General features: G+C 32.2%; 1 protein-coding gene and 1 pseudogene across 3 annotated transcripts in view; one reads left to right on the top strand and one right to left on the bottom strand.

The window, feature by feature from the left end:
• LOC113511665 (cardioacceleratory peptide receptor-like) overlaps positions 1 to 23,782 on the top strand; it is a 157,976-nt gene that overhangs the window by 25,375 nt on the left and 108,819 nt on the right. The window lies entirely within an intron of this gene.
• Positions 1,304 to 2,218, bottom strand: LOC128201207 (uncharacterized; annotated as a pseudogene).

Genomic DNA, 23,782 nt, shown 5'->3' with positions numbered 1-23,782 from the left:
AATATGATTGCAGGATTGACTCCGCCCATCCTATTAATGTACGAGATCGCTGTTGTATTGTCGACACGCAAAATAATATCACAATCTTTTTTTGTGATATCATTTCAGTCCGAGATAAACGGCTAGTAATTCTATATATTTATGTGGTTAGTACGCTCAATGCGACCACAAACCACCAGCTCGTCCACATTGTGACACACGGCACCCCATCCTGTCACAACACTGTACAAATAGTTCCATTTCATATTTATGTTGTCTAATACGATTACTATATTAGAATATGATTTTTCCACCATATCAAATCATCGTGCAATTTATTTGGAAAATAGCTAAAAGCATTGTAATTATCTGCATTACGCTGAAGTGCCATATATTTAGCTCTTTCTAGTGACTTCGTATGTAGCCATCCATAGGAAATGGCAGGGCTTGTACCTAAAAAAGAGAATGGCTCGCGCAAATTCTCGAATGCGTATAGATTTAGTAGTGAGTAACATCTCTAAATTTTTGAGTATACTATTTCCTTTTCGATCGGGTAATTGCAAAGTCATCGACTTGGAATCGAGAACATAATCTCTCAGGAAAGTACAAAGTACTTGTTTTCAAACTACTCTTTTTATAATTTATTACAAAACCTAAGCTTGTAAGACATTCTTTAGTATTACTTATATTATTCAAACAAATCGCTTCCGAGTCTCCTAGTAAAAGTATATAATCCAAATAGCGTACTGATTTAAAACCACAGCGTTTAAGTGAGTCATAACGGGACTGTAAAATTTTTGTAAATATGAGAGGCGCGGAACATAATCCAAACATTGCAGTGAATTCGTATAGACCTTCAAAATAAAATCGTAAATATTTTTTATGGCTAGCATGGATTGGGACTAAAAAATAAGCATCCTGCAAATCAATATTGGCCATAAAAGACCCTTCAGTTATTAGTTTTGTCGCCGTCCTAATATCTTCCATCTTAAAATGTTCGACACGAACATATTTATTTAATTTTTTAAGCAATATAAACCTTGGTGTCACTCTTTGGCACTAAAAATATGTCAGATAAATATTGTCCCTTAACAGGATTGCATTTTTGTATGGCCCCTAATTTTATCAAATGTTGAATTTGTTTTTAAGAATTTTCATTAGAACAAAAAATACGTTTTGGATATTCACTTGGACTCTGTTCTGGTATAGTAATAAATGGAATTGAATATCCTTGAATAGAATTTAAAATAAAGTTATCGCTAGTAATTGAACGCCAAGCGTGTAAAAAATATTTCAAGACCTGCATATACCTGAGATTCTTTATTTAATTCCGCGACCGATCGGCTGCTGGTCGCGGCTTGTATACTGGTTGGCGCCAAAGCGCGGGCGGCGGCGGCGGTGGTTGCGGACGGCGACTGTGTGGCGCCGGTGCGGCGACTACACGTCGCCGATTCGCATATGAAGCTTTGTGCCCACCGGCTCGTTGTTGCGAGTTGGTTTGACTGACACAGACGTGGTCGAGCCGATGGGCCCCTACAGAAGTTTAAACCAGAAATGGAAGAAGATGGCAACCTTAATTGACATTCTTTTCCTCGAGATTCCTTCACTACTTCAGATAAACTCTCTCCGAATAAAAATATCTCTCTCCGGTTTTTAAAAGTATCGGCCAAAGATTTGTCTACTAATGGATATGATGACGATCAACGGGTGTCTGTTTCTGTGTAGTGGGAGTCGGCGATAAGTTTTCCCGTATCGCTCAATATGCGAATAACTTTATATAACAGGGTCTTTCTTTAAAAGAGCCGTCATGTTTCCTAGGGCTGATAGTGCACGTCAGCTGATCTTGTTTACAAATCAAACGTTTATCGCGGAGACGACAAGGCTCAGGAAGCATAGCATGGACCTCTGGGTTTAGAGTGGGTGCCTTTCAGAACGGTAAATTTTTGGGAAACAGATATTTCTTTATAAGTTCTTCTCTATTTTCCTTTCTTAAGCCCTCTATTAAAATTTTTTGGAACCTTGTTGCTATATCTTTATATATTTCATCACCATATTCAGTAATTTCCGATTCATTTTCTCCTAAGGCTTGTAATAATTCCGAGTCAGAACATACTGCGACTGCCTCATTATTCTCAGTTACAGTTAAGGGTACTTCCACACCAGAGGACACACACATCCGAGAAAATTTCTTGCTGTTCGCTTGAAATATTACACACATTAAACAATTCAGTTTCTCCATAATACACAATGTTCAAACGAATGTTACCATTAATCAAATTCACTAGGATTTCTTTTAATTTAACACACTACGCCTTCACTAACAATGATATTAAGTAATATTCATTGTAATAATTTATTTATAATAAACTCAATAACGAATTTTAGTCAAGGAAAAAAAATAAAATAAAACAATATGTGGGTAAGTTCGATCGTGCAAAATATGCCAACGATCATAATTGATCCCGAAGAATACAACGGGATTAAAAAAATTATATCTCGAAGAATTATATATTTTATAAATTTGTGATAATAATCACCTTCGATATGTACATCATCTTCATATATATATATGTAATACGCTTAGTATTACGACACTGTGTTTTAATATAGCTTGCGCGCGCATTTTTCTTGACCAACGTTCCTCTTTCGATTCTTCGCGTTTGCGTTTAGGCATTTTTTTTTTTTTTTTTAGTTTATATATTTTTATGAGCTTGTGCAGTGGCGCGAGCACACATATCGGACAATATTATGAGGCTTTTTTATATTTTCTATTAGAGTGACAGCAATGTCATTATTATGTTTTTATTATTATTATTGAATGCTTTAATAAACGTTGCAGCAGCGAGGCTATACATGGTCAAAGATTATTTTCTCTTAAACATTCGTCAAATAATTGTAGATATCAGACTGGTATGGGCAATATCGCAATGTCTATCAGAATTCAATATATAGATATAAATTATTATTCATCTCTAGTATTAAAATTTATTGCGTGGTTTAGAATGTAGTAAGTGTTGTCAATTTTGGATTTATGAAAATTAATATTAGACACAATTTAAAAATAGATAGGATTTATTTTTAGTTTGATCTTATATTAATTATCAATGACCCACCCCGGCTGCGTACGAATACGAGTAAACAAAAAAAATATAGCTTATATTGCCCGTCGATAATGTACTGAGGAATTGTTCGGATCGATACCTGCTTCTGATTTTCACCACCGTACAACCCGCCACAAACTAAAGTTTCATCCCAATCATCTGGACGAGTGGCGGTCTTCCACCGTGTGTTTTTCAAGGCACTTTCTTCCACGCACAACCATTCTTTGGAATCAACTTTCAGCAGCAGTATTTCCGAACCGATACGACAACATAACCTTCAAGAAAAGAGTATATTCCTTTTTAAAAGCCGGCAGAACACCTGCAATGCCGCTGGTGTTGTGGGTGATCATGGGCGGCGGTAGTCACTTACCATCAGGTGAGCCGCATACTCGTTGTAAAAAAAAACTTTATTATCATCGTCGTCGTCACCATTATCATATCAGCCTTTAACTATCCACTGCTGAACATAGGCCTCCCCATTAGGGAATTTTGTCAGTAGTTGCTACGCTTGGCAGGCAGGTTAGCAACCGCAGTTAGGCTTTGGTGCTACTTTAAGAGGGACGATGGTGCATAATCTTCGACTATTAAGTTCCCTTAGTCGCCTCTTATGACACCTACGGGAAAGGAAGGGATGGCTCATTCTTTGTCAGGACCTTAAGTTACGGCTTAAGTTCACTACAGGTGAAGGATTTTTTGAATCGGTAAGTAGTTTTTGAGTTTACCCAATACAAACAAAAATACAAAAAAATAAATTATTTTCTCTTTAAAATATTAAATTTAGATGTAACGAACGACAGGTGTTTTTCTTTGAAAATCTGAAAACCGCTTATTGTAGAGCTACGTAATTCCGCGTTCTAAATTAAAACAATTTTCTATTTAATATATTTACAGAACATTGTTTGTCTGTTTGCGTTTGTTCGTGATTAGGTTTTTTATGGTTAGCGGTACAGTAGTTAAGGCTGTTCTTGTCCTTGAATTTGGATTCGGGTGACGGAATGCTTAAAAAAGATTAATAAAGTGATATTTGAGAAGTAAAACTTTCGTAAACACACATTATATTTTAATGTAATTATTAGTCACCGGTTTAATTTACGTGTAATTGAATTGAAAAAAGCTCGACTAGTTTCGAAATCAATTCGTAATCCTTAGTCATGAGCGACTGTGACGCGAAGTCATTAGTGCTTTTGTGCTGATTTTATAATAAATTACAAAATTCCATCTTATTTTAAAGATCGAATGAAACATTTATAAAACTTTAGCATTACGTTTAATATTACGTAAGAGTTCTGGCTTCCTGTTTAGTTTAATGTTTGCACTTCTTTTCATAATGGTAAATAAATTATTCCATTAAACCAAATAAATGCCAGAAACGTTCGGAATAGAATGGATCGCGCCCACGCGGAATTTAACACTTCAAACCACAAACACTAGCGTATGCTTTTTGAATCATCACTGCGGTTATGTGAATTATATAGTATTGCAAACCGTTCTACCATTTTTACGATTTTGTATATCGGCACCAGCTTTGTTGGATAACGTTTGACTGCAGACTGGGGCTCTTAAAATCAAATCCCAGCCAAAACCGATTTTTAAAATGTTCACGTCATTTAAACATGATTGTCATTCACTAAAAAGACAGCTTAGAAACATTTGACAATAGATGGCGACACTTACACACAAATTAAAAGTAGTAGTAGTTGGACTTTGTATCCGAATTACCAAATTGAGGGTATTATAATTTTTTCAAGTTTGTTTAAAGTTCTAATGACAGACATAACTTTTGATTTTACTTCTCAATCATGTTATTACGACTAACGGATGTATGTATGGGATGATGGAGAATTGAAGTGACTGATATAGCTTTCATAGTCTGTCAGTACAAGTGGCAGTGTGTCGGCCATATTTGTCAAGACAGCGACGGAAAATGGGGAAGAAAGGTCTTGGAGTGGAGGTCGCGTACAGGACGATGCAGCTTGGGGCGTTTTCTTTCTAGATGGACTAATGATATTAAAAGACTGTCGAAAATGCATGGACGCGTGCATGCTTATATATGATGATGTATCCTTTTCAATTAAATAAGAATACTCATAAAAAAAAAAAGAAAAATGGTCGTGTGGTGGTGTGTGGTCGGTATAGAATAGGCTACCCCTTACTTTCCCGTAGGTGTCTTAAGAGGCTACTAATGGAGGGCGAGGGAAAAACGAATTGATTTCCTAGTTTCCCATGGTGTCTTCTGTCGTTCGACAAAGTCTCTTACCTTCAAAATTCCTTTTCACTCTTCTACGTATATTATACTGGATCCTTTACCATCCTTGCTATTAGAGAGTGAAATTCTCTTCCCATCTCTACACGTGAGAGTCAATTACTAAATATTTTTAAGAATAAACTTAAAGAGCATCTTCTATCCATATTATGTATACATATGTATATGTGTTTATGTACAATTAAATATGGTATAAAAGTTCACTCTATGTGTACAGCCGTGTAAGAAAATCTTCACTAGATGGCGCATCATACTTTATCCCCTTCAAATCCTATTTATACAGAGTCAAAAATAACACATTTTATGGGTATCGTTACTTCCCGAGTGTTTCTTTGGGCATGGATAAGATGTGGAAATAAAACACTCGAGATATAAAGGCACATTCATATTAAATCTGAATTGTTATAATTTATCTTTTGCAACATATTATATATGTTCATACTTTTGGCGCATCTATTTTTATCTTAGATTATATAGATATAGCATCGAATGTGAGAAATGCCCCAACAGTTAGTTAAATAGATTTTTAGTTTTTTTTTAAATAAGAACATAACAAACAATTTTCGCAGTGTTGCAAATAATTGAATTATTTATTATTATAGAAGGTCAATTTTTTAATTTTAATTGGGATCTAAATTTCTGATTAATATAAATATACATGTGTATGTATTGTTTATAAATTAATATACATATATTTAATAACCACAACATATTTAGTCTATAAATCAGTAAATATAAGCGTAATTATAAATTATTATACACTGTTTATTTTGGTTATTCAAATAATTTTATATGTTTAAATTTATTTTTAAAATATAATTTCTCCCATATATTGAGTAATAAATGCATATTATAGCAACCCTATTTAAGCACACACGGATAAAGAAGTAGACCTGTTATTGGTAAAGCATTTCTGTAAAAACACACTATCTATAAAAGTTTTCTACAAATGAAGTTCGTTATTTTAATTTTGAAAGTGCTAAGTATATAAAGACAAAATAAAAAAAAAAAAAAACATGATGACCATAATTAGCTAAAAAATTTTTTCATAATTATTTTTATAGACAATTTTTTTTGATTTCGTGACCTCCACTAGTTTTCAGTAACATTTTTTATACAAAATGGGATTGTAAACAAGCTGAATGGGAACCTGATGGAAAGTGGTAACTGTCGCCTACAGGGGGGAAGGGATTGTTAGAAATGCGGACTGCTAGTCCAATTGCTAGCAATATACCCTGACAGGTCGATCTCCACGCGGTTTACCCCGAAAACCATCGTGCTAAATTCTAGATCATCACGATGGGCTAACTGACCTGCTTTTTTATTCACACCTATCATCCCTCACTGGTTTCTCGCCAGTGTATACCGTGAATTACTTTGAATGAAATTTGTTATATATATGCAATAGAGAAGGCCAAAAGAAGGAATTATTACAACAGTAATTTATATTTTAAAATATATTTAATGCTCTGTATTTGGAGATCTTAAATTATTAATAGGTTGGGAAAATACCTTCCGGTAACTAGATCGGTTGGGATTCGAACACTCTCAGCGTGTACCCAGTTTTGCTAATTTATATGCTTCTGTTAACACATGTATATTTTAATGTGTCACACATTTACAAAATACATTTTCTCATTTGTAAATAGAACATCATCGCGAGACATGCAACAGACAGTTGTAATACATGTAAAAATGCCAGCTTCATTATTTATAGTAAAGAGCCAGCGACGCTTATGATCGTTGTACGAAATAAATCAATTGGAACGTTATATCTGCTTTTTTATTAACTAAATCGATTTATTCAATATTTATTTTATTATAAAAACCGTGTGTTGTTTTTTACTAATTATTTTTATAGTAAAATACAATATTATAAATATTATTTAGTACAATAAAGTTATAGGATTCAAGAAGTTCGTGCAGTGAAATTTTTATCAGAATTATCTGAGAGGGCTAAAAATAAATAATGGAACAGGAAACAGTTATATTAAAAATTAAAATCTTTTTGTTTATAACGAGAAAAAATTGAACGAAATTTTAATCTAATATTGAGTTATAAATTGTATAAACGTTTATAAGTACAAGAATATACTACCATACTATACTATATAAACCATGAAATAGGTACAGCTTCATAATAATATTAGTTCCTAGATAATGTCAGTAGATATGTAATCATGATAAGTTGCAGAACAATAATTTAAAAAGAAGAGAAAGAGAAATAATTTATATAAATTTACCATGAACGCTTAGTTTACTCAAATTTATGCAAGCAAAATCCCGAACTATAGCTACGACTAAATAACGTGTTCAATGCATATGACATAGACTGACGACATGTCAACTGTCATATAAAAACGGTCCGATATTATGACGACGAAATGGATATGGTTTTAGTGATGTGAGCTCTTGACCTATATTTTTTATTTTTATGCTTTCACACAAGTGTGCGTCAGTACGGAACCGATCACGACAGTGATAAATTTAAATCAAATAATTACAGTTATTTCTTCTGATTGAGTTGAAATTAATGTTTAGAAAATTTCAAACACCAAGAAAATTATATATATATATATATATATATATATATATATATATATATATATATATATATCTATATATTTAGATATATATTACAATTTTTTTATTTTTTTATCAATTAAATTTTATCAGTAGTACTGATTTTCAACCAACTTCAAAAAAGGAGGACTTTCCTAATACAGTTGTATTTTTTTATGTTTGTTACCTTAACTTTGTCATTTTTAAACCTATTTGGAATATTCTTTTTTTATCTGAAAGGATATACAGATTAGTCCTAAAGAAATTTTATCTAAACTGGTCACAGTAGTTTAGTTTTAAAATCAAAATGATTGGTTTTGCCGCGATTTGTGTTCCACAAAAAAAAAAAAATTTAAATCAGTTTCTCCGGTATTGGTACTATACTTTTTAATTATACAACTTTTGAGGTCGGTCTCTTTCGTGGAATACAAATTTAATTTATAATTGTTCAATTACTTCAAGTTAATCGGGTTTCCCTCGTTTCATTGCATCCTTTATTAACATGTTTACATTTTGTTAAAATAAGTTCAGTCAATTTCACATGATGGCGTAACAAATAGACATACATCAGTTTAAAATTCTCTGGTTGGTATTATTATTTTTATTTGGCGGTGTGGTCTCGGCATAGAATAGGTCACCACTTCCTATCCCGTGGGTTTCGTAAGAGCCAGCTTAGAGATGGATGGGCAGCAGCGTCCCTCTTAAAATATCTTTAAAGCCTGATTATGGTTGCCAGTCCGCCTGCCAAGAGTAGCAACTATTGGAAAAACCTCCCAAGTGGGAGGCTTATATTCAGCAGTGGACGGTTAAAGGCTGATGTGATGGTAATGATGACTCACTATTATTATTTATTTTAATGATGCACACATAATAAATTATAACCATGTTAGGTTTATATATAGGTAATAACATACTCAATGATCCCAATTCTCCATCGTATCTCGATTCCTGGTTTAAATCACCGGTCTATCCTAAACACTCCTGTCAGGTTCAGTCCAAAATAATCTAACTTCCTCTTTGTAAGACACATTTTTTGGGGAAGTCTTTCTCGTATCGAACTACCTAATTATGGAGCACATACCTTCCCACATACAAAAGAGTCCTCCTCTTTTAAGAAAAAGTTGAAATTACATTTTTTTTCCCTTGAGTCATAATCTTAATTTTTCATTTTTCTATCCAAACTGTCTAATCTTAAAATCATTAAATTTCTAATGTAGGTAGTTTTTTTTTTATACAACTTAGTCGCCTATAGACATGAGCAGTACCATGGACATAACAGAGTATACTATTTCGCCCATGATACCCCCCATGCGTTGCCATTCCTGCGGACTCAGGTGTTATTCCTCTATACCCAGTAAATTCACGCCATATCCCACCCTTCAAACCGAAACACAGCCATGCAAACACAACAGCTTCACAGTAGAAACATGAATGGGACAGAGGTATCCAAGCAATCGACTTTGTATAAAGTTATATAAGTAGGTTATTATTACTTTTATTTGTAGTATATACATATATATAACTCTTTAAATGTATACTTGTTTGTGCACTTTAGCTGCCCGCTAACGACATGCTTTCCAATTGTATTGGGTTGACTGGAAGAGATCTCTGTCAGAGATAAGTCCACCCTTGCTTACAATATTTATAAATGTATTAACAATGTAAGTTACAAGTGTAATAAAGAATATATAATATGGTTTCCATATTAGGTTACATTTCAAAAATATGTGTACACAGCATAATCAACATTTACAGAGGACATTTGAATTTCGATAGATGGAAAACATAATAATAATTAGTAAATATTTATTTATTTATACATATATTGAACAAACTTTTCACTTAATATGAACATTCATTAGATACACTCTCTTTTTTTAAGAAAAAAATATAAATTATAAATGTTATTATAACAAAATAACATAAAAATTAAGATAAAATTTTTATATATAGAAATAATAAAAATAAATTGATATTATATAGCTACTCTTATATGTATATAAGATTTTTTTTATTGTATATAACAACAAATATAATGTATATAAAATGAAATTTATATCATAAAACTATTATCACACAAGAAAAACAAAAACCAGCCATCCCAAACATAAATTACATCAGTTTTATGCATATCTACTATATGTATGTAGTACATTATTCCTTTCCAGCAAAGTTTTGTAGAACATCTCAATTTTATTTTTATTTTAATATAGTAAATATCGAACGAGATAGTGTCAGAATGTAAGGAACAATCAGTAGTACGACATTTTTACCATTGTTCCGAATGATTGTATAATAATTAGGCATACATTGTTTTGTCTAGACGTGTCTGTTGAACGACTAATGTTGATGAATTAATTAAAGTGTGGTAGTATTATGAATGGACCTTTACAATAACATTGGCCGTGAAACAGTATAGGAGTTTATCGACAAATAAAATCATAATTGAATTTCACGGGATCGTCAGTTTACGGTTCATACAAATAGGCACCTACTTGTATGAATGTAGGGTTGGCACGTTGGATGTTTCTTGATTTAATTTAAGTCACAAGTTTGAAAGGTTAAGTTTATTAGAAGGGTTAGCAAACAGATTATCTTGTTTATTTATAATGTTAATTATATACACAGGTATACTTATAATGTCCTATTAATTGATGACATCTGTAATACAGTGTTGGGCATGAAGTTTTGCGTAAACGAGGTCTCGGGTTCGAGTCCCGAATGAGCTATTTCGAGACACGAACATTTTTGAATTGTTTCCGGTGGGTGTTCTGGGTTGTACCCAAATATTGAACGATTGAATGAAAACCTTTTATTGTTCCCTTCAAAGAATGACATAAATTATAAAGATTAACAACATGCATACAAACAAAATGAATAATTAATTATATAAACTTAATTACATAAAAGCAAGATAAAGAAGCAACAAGGGGCGACCTTATTCCTAAATAGCAATCTCTTCTAGGCCACTTTAAAATGTTGATTGCTTGGTTTCTCAGTAGGGAGTTCTAGCTTGACAACCGGACGTACTCTGTAATTATGTAGCATTTATTAAAAAAGAAAACATTCGGTCAACGACGTAACATATTTTACTGCATTAGGAAAACCTCAACATTTTTTATATTATTATCGACGTTTAGGCATGATTGAATAATAAATATCCCAAAGTCTTTACAAACATGGACAACCCTATAGTAGATATATCTTTTCATTATTTCTACTACCCACTTTGGTAGCCCTATTTTCACCTTAAAGTTAATGGATAAAATGATAAAATGTCTAATGTAGTAAAATAAAAGCAGGCTTTATTAATGTTCTGACGAAAATAAATAATTTATTCATGAAAATATGAATGAATGGATGAATTAATAAAATTTATTGCTAATATCTTCATGTTCTCTTATTATGCATGAATAATTAGAGATCGTTGTCTAAATCTTTATTTATAATATTATAAATATGAAAGTAAGTTTGTTACTTCTTACGACCAAATTTCAATTACTATGAAGTTAAATATATATATTTACTTGTATAAGGACATAAATTATATAAGAGTATACTTCATATTCCCATCTGTGTACATACCTTAGTCACGCCGACGAAGTCGCGGGTAAAAGCTAGTAAGAAATATTTACTTATCAATTATCTTTACTATGGATATCTTTACGATATAAATGTGAAAGTGTGTTTGTTTGTTTGATTCCTCTCAGCGCTTTAATGGTTCAATTAATCGCTGTATAATTATGTATAAACATAGCATACTTAATGGAGAAGGAGATAGGAAAAAGGAGATGTTTCTTATTGCAGTCAATCAATATATACCGGTCACGTGAACTATTTGTATATATTGCCAGTGACAAAAATATGGCGGAGCATCGAGTGTCAAAAAATTTAAAAATGTCAAATGTTTTATATTTGTCAGGGTGTGTTAAATTTTGTGGAAATAATATATTGATAATGTAATAATTATAAATAAATAAGATGATGGCACATACGATAAAAGTTTACTGATTACAATATTAATATTGTAATCAGTAATAATAATAATAGTGTTTTATAATGCGCCACTTTGAAAAAATGATGTTTGACTATTCGAGATTAAAGCCGAGAATATATATTTTTTTAATTTTTTAATAATTTAATTTTAACCTCAAAGTTTCAGCATCTTATTTTTAATTCTATAAAAAGTCATAAGTAACAGATAGTTATTTTTAATGGATGATAATGGAATGTAGACCAGTATACGATAGTGGGGTCATTAACACCTTCCTGCTCATATCCCAATTATTTGGGGTCGGCGTAATATGCTTTTGCCAAAGTTACTCAAGGGTTTTTGTCTACCTTCATTCCTTCCTTGGGAATACGTATATGCTAGCGGGGCGCTAGAGATTAATTAAATCAGGTCAGCTGACACATTGCGATTTCATCAGGAATTAATCACGACGTTTTCCAGTGGAGACTACGCGACGGTCGACCTGTTGGGTTATATTGCTAACAATGGGATCGCTAGTCCCCTTTATTAACAGTCTTTTCCTCCAACTACAAATAGGTATATAATAGGCAAATAATGACTTCAAATCGGATCCTGGATTTTTTAATTTGATCTGAGAACAGAATCCATCTATAATCAATTATTATATTTGTGTTTACTTTCTGCTGTTTTTACAATCATAATGACCGTAAAAAACTGACTGACCTGCCTTCATATTCACTCTTCATCTCTCACTGATACCCTTTCAGTGTATACCGATAGCGCAGACGGGGTTATCATTTGTATTCTGTAAAAAAATGACGCAAAAAAGAGACGTATTTAATTTGCACGGATTACGTACTTCTTCAATATAAACACACTCTCCTGAAGTTGTGGGCGAATTGACTTAACCCATTAGTTTGTATATTTTCGGTATGTATTGCGTAGTTCACCCTACGTGGACTTGGTAGGTACAACAACCTGTTTTATATTTAGAACTGATTTTAACAAATCTTTACATAATCGATAGGATATTAATAGTCGTGATTGTAGGTACGTGATGGAACTTTGTATTAAATTGTGGATATTGTATTAAACATCCGACTGGTTTCACCAATTAAGGATTTTTTTTTATACCACTTAGAATGGCAAACAAGCTGACGGTCCACCTGATGGAAAGTGGTAACCGTCGCCTATAGATATGAGCAGTACCATGGACATAATAGAGTATACTGTTTCGCCCATGATACCCCTCATGCGATGACATTCCTGAGGTCTCAGGTGTTATTCCTCTGTACCCAGTTTTCATAAGTTATTTATTTTATATTAGAATTAGTAGAAACAAGTTGTACATTTACTTATTTCTATGTTCATATTTCTATGTTCTATCAGTATGTACAATGAAGTATAAATAAATAAATAAAGTAAATAATAATAAGAGAATTATTATTATTTATAATTTTGTAGAAATTAAATATTAGATAGTTTTTAAAGATGTAATGTTGCCAACATAGAAAATTTTGTTTAGTAAAATCATTTATTATTTCATATATTCCGTCTTATTCCAGTTATTAACAATATAGTGTTTAGTAAACAACTGGTATACCATTACCGCAGTGCATAAATATCTTTAGATATTTTTTCCTTGGAAGGATAAAGATTGTCAGTAATGGAGTAATAGCTTTATTGATAGCGATATACGCTAACGGGTAGAACTTGACGCAGTCCCCTCTGGAAACCGTCGCAGTTAATTTTTGTTGAATTCGTCAGGATGGGCCAACTGACCTGCTTTCACCGTCACCTTTAATCACTCACCGGTGCCTCGTTAAAATATACCAATAGCGCAGGCGGGGATACTATGCCATAATTACCCATTAAAAAAGACATTCTTCCTCCCAGTTCTTCGTCTCCACCCCATAATGTTATAAGAAACAAAACTCTGTTTTTGTTTAATACTATCTATTATCCATTTCATTCGAAACTTTCTCATAGTCATAAGAAGGTTGTTAAACTTGGTTTAGATAATTATTAAGGATGAATATCGATGTAATGGGACTTTAGAACTTAGGCGAGAGTAGTAATAGCGTTGTTCTCCTTAAATTTCCAACTTGTAGTTCACAAATTTGTTCCAATAAATAAAAAAATGAAACTACAATATACACATGTATAGCTGCTTTTTTATATAAATTTCTAGATGTTCGTTCCGGCTTTGTACGGATAAAGGAAAATGTTTATGTATGTTTTTGTTTATGTATGAAAGAGTATGTTTGAAAAATCGTAACGAATTTCTTTTACAGTGTTTAAAACTTTGTCGTAATAATTAGAAACAACAACAGAATTATTAGCCAAATACGTGATGCACGTTTTGCAGTGACGCGCTTATCTACATATAGCAATTGATTTTTGTTAGGGGGAAAGGGATTGTTAGTAATGGGATCTGATTATTAGCCCCATTACTATATACCTGCTCAGGTCGACCTCCAGGCGGTTCACCCTGGAAACAATCATGTTTAATTCTTGTCGAATTCATCATGGTGGGCCAACTAACCTGCATTCATTCTTACCTATCATCTTCCACTGGGGCTTCGTCAGTGTATATCGATAGCGCGGGCGGGGTAAGCGTTCCCTTTTCACTCATTAAAAAAAAATTTTTGTTGGGAGAAATGGATTGTTAGTCATATGATCTAACAGCTCCATTGCTTGCACTATACTTCACGCGGTTTCTCCTGGAAACCATCGTAGTTAATCCTTAAGGGATTCGTCACGATGGGCTAATAGAACTGTTTTTCCTTCACTTATTATCCCTTACTGGTGTCTCGTTAGTGTATACCGATACCATCGGTGGGATTACTATTAAAAAAAAAACTGATAGCATTATTATAAGAGAAAAATAAATTAAAATTCACAGTTAATATTTTAAGTTCTTACTTGAGACTTCATCCGCGTGACCAGAATTTATTGTCTGACCGAGGCAAAAAATAGTCTATGTATTTTTCTATGCCAAATAGTATATACAAATTGCATAATGACTGTTTGATCAGTTGAAGTACCAAGAGGTAACATACGAATGCACTTTCACGTTTAAAATTTTAAGTAAAAATTTAGTGAGCATAGCAAGGCAAAATATCCTCAATGTTTAATTTACATTATTAAAAAAATATTAAATTCATCAATAAAGAAAATCTTATCGTTATTAAACAGTGTTATTTAATTTGAAAATAAAAAAAAAATACCATAGAATAAAACATGAGTGGACTCTTCAATCTGTCGTTTACGTGTCTACACGTTATATTGTTTTAAAATATGTAAAAATATTTCGGCACATTTAGTTATAAAACGTAATCCGACTGTATAATCAGTTTTTTGTTACACACCAGGAATTAAGCGAGAAGGTTTCTACTTGGGACTGCATAGAGACTTATCTGATAGAGTATATTGCTAGCAATGAGATTCCTAGTCCCCATTACTTACAATCTCTCCTCCCTTCTATGGTGTAATATTATGTGTGCGTCCTTTAGAGCAAATAAAGTTACATCCACCTATCTGTCTATTTATCCCTCCACAAACTAGAGTAAAGTCGGGGCAAAGAGTATTCCCTGATACCCTGCCCTACATTTGTACGTGCGTGCGTTTATAAATGACTGTATTATACGACGAGTGAAGAAAAAGGCATTTAAGAGGAAGAATGCCTTAAAATATCATTGATATACAGCTGTATTGAATTTATATCTGTAAATTAGTCACACTATATTTTCATTGTAAAGAACAACACTACTTGAAACTATTTAAACAAAATATAAAAAATATTTATTTATTTATTTATACTTTTGTCACATTAAAATATGTCTACTGAGCGGACTTAATGCCCGGTGGTATTTTCTACCAGTCAATCATAATAATAAACAGAAAGAATAAATGGCGGTGCATTAGTGTAACAAAATCAATATATAAATGAAATAAGTATTATAGATAACAACGGAAATATATTTTAAGATGAATGAACATACCTACGCATAGAATAATATAAACACACCTACAAAAATTATACATACATATAACACATACTATACAATACATATATAAATAATAAATAAATATATAAGTCATGGCTTATAGTACAGATTGAAACTCTTCATTGTTGTAATAATTTGAAATAATGTTCACGAAGGGACTTTTTGAAGGAAAAATTATATTTTTTAAAATAATACTATATCTAAAATAATACATTTAAAATCAACTTATCTATTTTGTATCTATTTTTATTATTTGAACATTTGATCCAAATATTGAAAAGTTTTAATGTTACATAAACGTTAATTTTTTTATGTAACATAGAATGGAAAATAAGCTGACAGCTCACTAGATGGAAGATAGTAACCGTAGCCTATAGAAATAAACATCACCATGAACATTACAAAAACAGTGATTCCCATGGTACCCATGATTTTCTATTGTTGAGGACTATTATGCCTCTGCATTTTCAACCGACTTAAAAAATTTGGAGGCTGTTAACCTTTTTTTTGAACTCGGTTTTTTTTTTATTTTGTTTCCACGTTATTCCGTCAGTCAAAAATCAAAAACCTGAAAGGTTATACTAACAGATTATTCTCTAATGAATCTTATCAAGATCAGTTTAGTAGTTTAGTTTTTAGATTAAAATAACTAGTTTTGTCACCATCGAAATTGGTTTTTTGCGGGACGCAATCTTTAATTATGTAATTTCATTACCATATTCCACCCTTCAAACCAAAATTTTTCACAAGAGCCAGTCTTAGTTTAGTTAATTTGAGGTTTAATTAAAATTTATACTTAATAAATTCTTTCTAAGATACACATAACATTAAGCGTTAAGAAGGGATTTTCTTAAATTGCCACGGATACGGGAGATAACGAGTTTCGAGCGAATGAAGTCAGAAGAAACCGCTACAGATCTACAAATATTTGACTTTATCAAGAAATAACTAAACGATATTTTTTAAATATTTTTATTTATTACTTTTTTTTACCTTAACCTTGGTGAATTTATAACTTCAGACATTGACAGCCCCATTGCTAGCAATATGCCTTATTAGGTCGACCTCCACGTGGTTCCCCCTGGAAACCATTGTGAACAATTCTTGTTGAATTCGTCACGATGGGCTAACTGACCTGCTTCATCCTCACCTATCATCCTTCACTGGTACCCCGCCAGTGTATACCGGCGGGTGGAGTTACCGTCCGTTTATTTCGTTATCATCCATAAAAAAAACATGAAGAAAATAACGATTATTATTATTGAAAATAACGATAATAATAAATTAATTAATTTTGTCTGTGTTATTTAAGTGTGTGTGTGTTGTTTAAATGTTACTTAACATTATTTAAGTATTGAATTATTTTAATTTATCGTATTGTATACAATATAATATTGTACGTGAGTAAATGGAATCGAATTGATTCAAATTAAAAAGTTATATGTACTAGTACAAACTAATGCATCGTGAAATAACATTAACTAACGAGTGTCAATATCACTATTTTCACTATCAACTAGGTTCCAGTTTAAGATAATAGAGTCAATAGTATATTAAATAGTAAATCACAAATATATTATAATAGTTAAATAAACTCTTACATAATTTGTCAAATTATCTTATTTATATTATAAGTACGTAAATATGTTTTGGATGTTTGTTACTGAATCACGAATGAAATTTGGTACACGAGTAGATTATATTCTAATAACCTATCCGTTATATTTTACCATAGGTTAGTGTTAAAAAAGGATACTTTATAAATTAATTCACGGGGGCGAAGCCATGGGAAACAGCTAGTATTATTATTATTATTGTTTATTTATTCTTTATTGATCAAATTCCAAATTCAAACAATTTTTGATGCTAAAAACTGACTTTAATGCTATACGGTATTCTCTCACAGTAAACCATTGGAAAAACAAAAATGCAATTATTCTCCATTTTTATTAATCTAATATAATACATATTGTTTGAGCAATACAATAAATTACGGAAACCGAGTCATACAAAATAAGATTCGACCTTTTGTCACTACCCCTTAAATTAATTGTATACACCTTTATGGTGAAGAAACGAGACGTCTGATGGAATGTCTCCTTGTAACATATATACTGAAGATTTGTATTATTTCCCCCCATATAATTCCTTTTAGTAACAACTAAAAAATTTAATAGTATTAATTTATGGCACGCCTCAAATTAATGCGATTAGATTTACCCTTAAAACCTAAATTTTGTGTTTTTAACGAAAAGGTTACGAAGAAAAAAGTACGAAGGAACCCTCATGGTACGACTTTGTCTGTCCATCCATCAATCAATCAGTATCAATCAATCAATATTACAGTACCATATTTTAGCAACTACTAATGCTATAGATATTATTTCTAAAATAATAATAATAAAGCTATTGATTTATTTGAAATAGTTTTTGTTACCTATTATTTCCACTCATTTCAAGGAAAATAAAAGGTTTCTATGCTAGGAGGCCCAAAAGTGGGGCTCAAAATAAGAAAGTAGACCTACTAGTACGTAAGATTTACATCAAAAGTCTATATTTGCATATTTTTAAATTATTTTTGATTTATTACTCTTACGACATACACAAGAAAACAAGCTCATTCTATGCCGGGACTATACGGAAAAAATATGATCATATCAATCAATATAAATTATTTATTTGTTTACATTTGTATTAAATTATATTTAAACGGACTATAGATACGTGTAATAATACATAATTGAACACAGTTAAGTACTTAAGAGAACAAAACTCGTGCAGTGCAACACTAGTTTTATTGCAATTAAGAAGGGCCGTAAATGTTTTATGGAATCGGAGAACATTCTCTCGACTATAAACGAGTTAGCTGACGTATATTGCGTTATTTGTTTTGTCCTGAAGTCATCTGCCTGAGTATCTTTGGCTCACTCGTGTTTTGCCGTGAAGCGGTTATGCTTGTATAGCTTTATTTGGGTTTAAAGGGAAATTACAGGATATGGAGGTAAAATACCATAGTGTTAAAGATTAACTATGATCGTTGCTATTCTTTAGGGTATGAAGGGTACCATGAGTGTCACGGGGTATTTTGTGGTATCTATTTATTTATTATTTATTTGAAATATCAGATACAAGGTGTTACATATAAAAGCATAAGTACATGTTTCATCGTACATAGGCATGTAAATAAGTACATGTTTCGCCGTACATACACGTGCAAATGTTGGTTTTTTTTGTACAACACAGGGGGCAAACGAGCATGCGGATCACCTGATAGTAAGTGACTACCGCTTCCCATGATCACCCACAACACCAGCGGCATTGCATGTGTTGCCGGCCTTTTAAAAAGGAATATACGTTATATATGTATATACGTTATTATGTTATTTCAATACGAGATCCATAGTTCTTCTCACATTTATAGGCGACGGTTACCGCTTACCATCAGTTGCGCTGTCACCTAGTTTGTCATTTTTAGCTCTTTTTTTTATAATATAGGGGACAAACGAGCATGTGGCTTACCTGATGGTAAGTGATTACAGCTACTTGTAACATTAAAAAAATTGCAGATGTGTTGCCCGGCCTTTTGGGACAGAATATGGCTTTTTTCTTGAAGATTTTCATGCGGTTTTTATTTATTTATTTTATAATATAGGGGACAAATTAGCATGTGGCTCACCTGATGATAAGTGATTACCGCCACGCATAGTCATTTGCAACATCAGAGAAATTGCAGGTGTGTTGCCGGTGTTTTAGGAAAAAATACGCTCTTTTCTTGAAGATTTTCATGAGGTTTTTATTTATTCATTATTACTAAAACCTTATTTTTAGATTTTGGTAGATAACAATGTATTTCAATTTTATATTTTAAAAGTTTAAAATACTTGCAGTATATATAGATTACAAGTGACAGTGTGAGATCACTATATTATTTAGTTTGCTTTTATATTTTGGTACCAAACGTTGGTTATAAGTTTACCTGTTAGGAATTTATAGGTTATTACTTGACGATAATTGTGGAGGATCTCCGAAAAAAATCAAGCCTTTAATTAAAAACGCTGCCTATTCCGTTTCATATATTACACAACAATGTATGGAAAAATTGTTTCTCTTTTATAGGTCTACAAAAAATTCGACTATGGCAAATGTCTATCATTTAAGGTTTAAATAAAAACTACGACGGTTCTTTTATTCCTCACTTAATATAACGTGTGAAATCTAAATCTAAAGTCTTCAAATATCCTTTGACCCAAGAAACGATATTTAATGCGGGTAAATATCACAAAACATATTTATCTCTAAAATATAATCGTAATTTTCCAAGAAAAACAGGATCAGGACACATAGAGTAAGTCTTTATTCGTGTAGGGAGCTAGATAGGGGCATAGTAAAACCAGAATTATGGCGCATAAGAGATCTCGGTTTAGTTTTTATGTGATATTACGTTATGACACATGTAGTATGCTGTTAATACTGTTACGAACATTACCATATAATTTTATATAATTTAAGATTGTGTTTCACAAAGAAACAGACTTCAATTGTGGCAAATTCAATTAATTTGATTTGAAAATCAAACTATTAAACCAATTATGATAAAATTTCTTTTGTGCCAATCTATAATTATATACTTTCAGATAAAAAAAAGGTTTTTTTTACAACACAGGGGGCAAACGATAATGCGGCTCACTTGATGGTAAGTGACTACCGCCGCCCATGGTCACCCACAACAACGGCATTGCAGGTGTGCTGCCGGCCTTTTAAAAAGGAATATGCTCTTTTCTTGAAGGTTATGTTGTCATATTGGTTCGGAAATACTGCTGCTGGAAGTTGATTCCAAAGAGTGGTTGTGCGTGGAAGAAAGTGCCTTAAAAACGCACGGTAGAGGACCGCCACTCGTCCAGATGGCGAATTAGTTCTAAAATAATTTTCCAAATTATTTTAGAACTAACGGAGCTGTGAGATGATAAATATAAAAAAAACTGAATTAAGAACCTCCTTTTCTTAGAATTCGGTTGAAAAGACCGACGTTTGCCTGAAAAAAATTTTTTTGTAATTTTTCAATTCGTTTCACTTATTATCGACGATGTAATTTTTTAAATGCTCCTTTTTATTTGCAGCCTTCTTTCATTACTTTCGATGCTGTTCTAATATCCTCCTCGCTTTTCATTCACTTTATTTTTTAATTCATTAATCATTCCCTCTGTCTATCTCAACAAGGCTAAAATTAAAAAGTTTAAAAATAGAACCATCAAATTTAGAAATAATAAAAATACCACAGCGCATATATATAATAATGTACGCACCTACGTCTGCAATCGACAGCTTATCAATTGTATTATAAATAAAAAAAGTCGGTTAAGTGCGAGTCGGACTCGTTTAACGAGGGTTTCGTATAAAATCATCAAGTTTAATTTTGTTTTTTGTGAAATAACTACAAATTTACGGATTTCGGATTTTTTCCTTTACTTGTGCTACATGACATTGCTTCTTGATAATTTTTATGATTCTAGGTTAACAGGAAGTACCCTGTAGGTTTTGATTCCCTATGCGAATGTCAATATATGCGATATAAATGGAACATAAACGGCCTTATCTTTTGATTACGTCGATTTAGAAGCTTGATTTGATTACTGCTTTAAGAGATTACAGACCTGAGTATATGATATTAATTTCAACTTGATACCTCCGCGCGTTTCTATGCAAAAGGGGTTTGATAGGCGGATGGACAGACGGATGGGCGGACGGACAACGAAGTGACTCACTAAGGTTTCCATTTTTCTTTTCGAGGTATAGAACCGTAAAAAAAAGATAGAAAAAACATTTTTGGCATTGTATAAAGTTTGATACGCTAAAAAGGTACTTGAGATTCCAAAGCACAGTGGCGCCGTACCCGCCGCATTTACACTCGAGTAATATTATGTAAACACTTTTAAAATTCTTTATACGCTGGTCTCTAATATTAGAATGAACGGACTGCCCGACAGGATTCACGAGCGGTTTCTTTTTTTTTGTTGTAATTATTAAACCGTCTTCGAGAAACGGCACTAGTTTGATATTCCGTAAAAAGGAACGGATTTATTTTTCTATCAATCTACTCATGCGAAGCCGGGGCAGATCGCTAGTATTATATATATATATATATATATATATATATATATATATATATATATATATATATATATATTATATAATTATTCAATGTGACATATTTGACTTATGAGGTTTTCTTAGTAGTGCATAATAAAGAGGGAAGGGTTAAGAACAGTGCATACCGGCGTTAAAGTAGAGCGGAAAATTCAATCTCACGGTTGTCACCTGATGAATGTGGGGTGAGTACTTTCACGTCCCATTCTGCGTCAAGACATACCTGTATTATTTCTTTTTATTTTCTCTTTGTACATCTTGGAATGGCAAAGAAACTAATAGCGTACTTACTCGGTAATTCTCTCACATTTTGTATTATAACTCAAATATTACACCGTATAGAAGTAATAATGAAGCAATGAAATGATGCCCCACTTGGACTAGTTACTAGTTAGTTTTCGTGCAATAAAAAATAAATAGAAATTACCTAGTCAATACCAGAGGGAGACTTTGTACAAAAGTTGTTTGTTTAGGTATCTCTGTCGCATTCATGTTTCTACCGTGAAGCAGTTGTGTTTACATATCTGTGTTGCAGTTTGAAGAGTGGGATATGGCAGTCAATTTACAGGGTACAGAAGAATAACACCTGAGTCCTCAGGAATAGTAACGCATGGGGAGTATCATGGGCGAAACTGTATACTCTGTTATGTCCATGGTTACCACTTTCCGTAAGGTGGGCTGTCAGCTTGTTTGCCATTCTAAGTTGCATTAAAAATATATATAAAAAAGTTGCAATCGTCTTCTTTCCAATATAAGTCGTATCATAATTAATTCTTTGTACCATCGAAATGGCACAAAGAAGAAAGAAAAGATTTTTAACTTTATTCACTTTGTCGTACAGAATAGAACGGAACGGGACGGAACCCTCAAGAAGAGGAAGTGTTACATAGTACTATTATGTAGTTTTGCTATCTAAGCAAACACTCAGCATTATTCTGTAGCAGTTTGCAATTACTTCCACACGGCTATTATTTTGGACAAGTTACATAGTAAATATAGTTTTATGGGTAATGAATAGGTAGCTATAAAAATACAAGAGGCAGACTTATTGCTTAGCAAAGTCTTCCAATTTTTATATAGAACGAATTATAGAAAGAATGGATAAGTTGCGGACTAAAACAATAGTAATAAAATATACATAAATATTATGTACCGATACATAAATACAATAAATTATAGTGGGTAAGTACTAAAGAGACATTTTCATAATGGATAAAATAATGGTTATTAACTCCATCTGCATTATTGGTACATAGTAATGGGGTACCAGTGGGAGATGATACATATGGGTGTAGTCAGGTAATGGGGTCACTAGACTTCAAAATTAATATTTACTAATAATCTTATCATTCTTATTATGAAACTAGCTTTTTGCTCGCTACTTCGTACGCCCGGACTTCAGAAGTAGGAAAACCACTAAAACAAATTTTAATATTAAATTAGTTCTAGACTATATTTCAAGTAATAATAAGACCAGGTAAGTTACAGTTTCGAGAACAAAACCGCATTCAATTTGGTATAGTAGTTTTAGCGTGATACTGGAATAAACGCACAGAGAGACAGATAAAATTTACAAAAATATTTTTTTTGTTTTTATTGGTTCCTCAGACACCTCATATTAATTTTTATTAAATATCTCTCATGTACAGACATCGTCTAGTTGCAATTTTATTATATTAATAACATAAGATTAGTAATGTGTCTAAAATGGGCCGATGGATTACTTGTTTCATAGGTACATTGCTTAGAA

The sequence above is a fragment of the Galleria mellonella genome, unplaced genomic scaffold (assembly GCF_026898425.1).
Source record: "Galleria mellonella isolate WM207_F2 unplaced genomic scaffold, CSIRO_AGI_GalMel_v1 utg117, whole genome shotgun sequence".
In the NCBI taxonomy this organism is placed as follows: Eukaryota; Metazoa; Arthropoda; class Insecta; order Lepidoptera; family Pyralidae; genus Galleria; species Galleria mellonella.
Note: the sequence above shows the minus strand (reverse complement) of the source record. Positions and strands in the feature narration are given on the sequence as shown.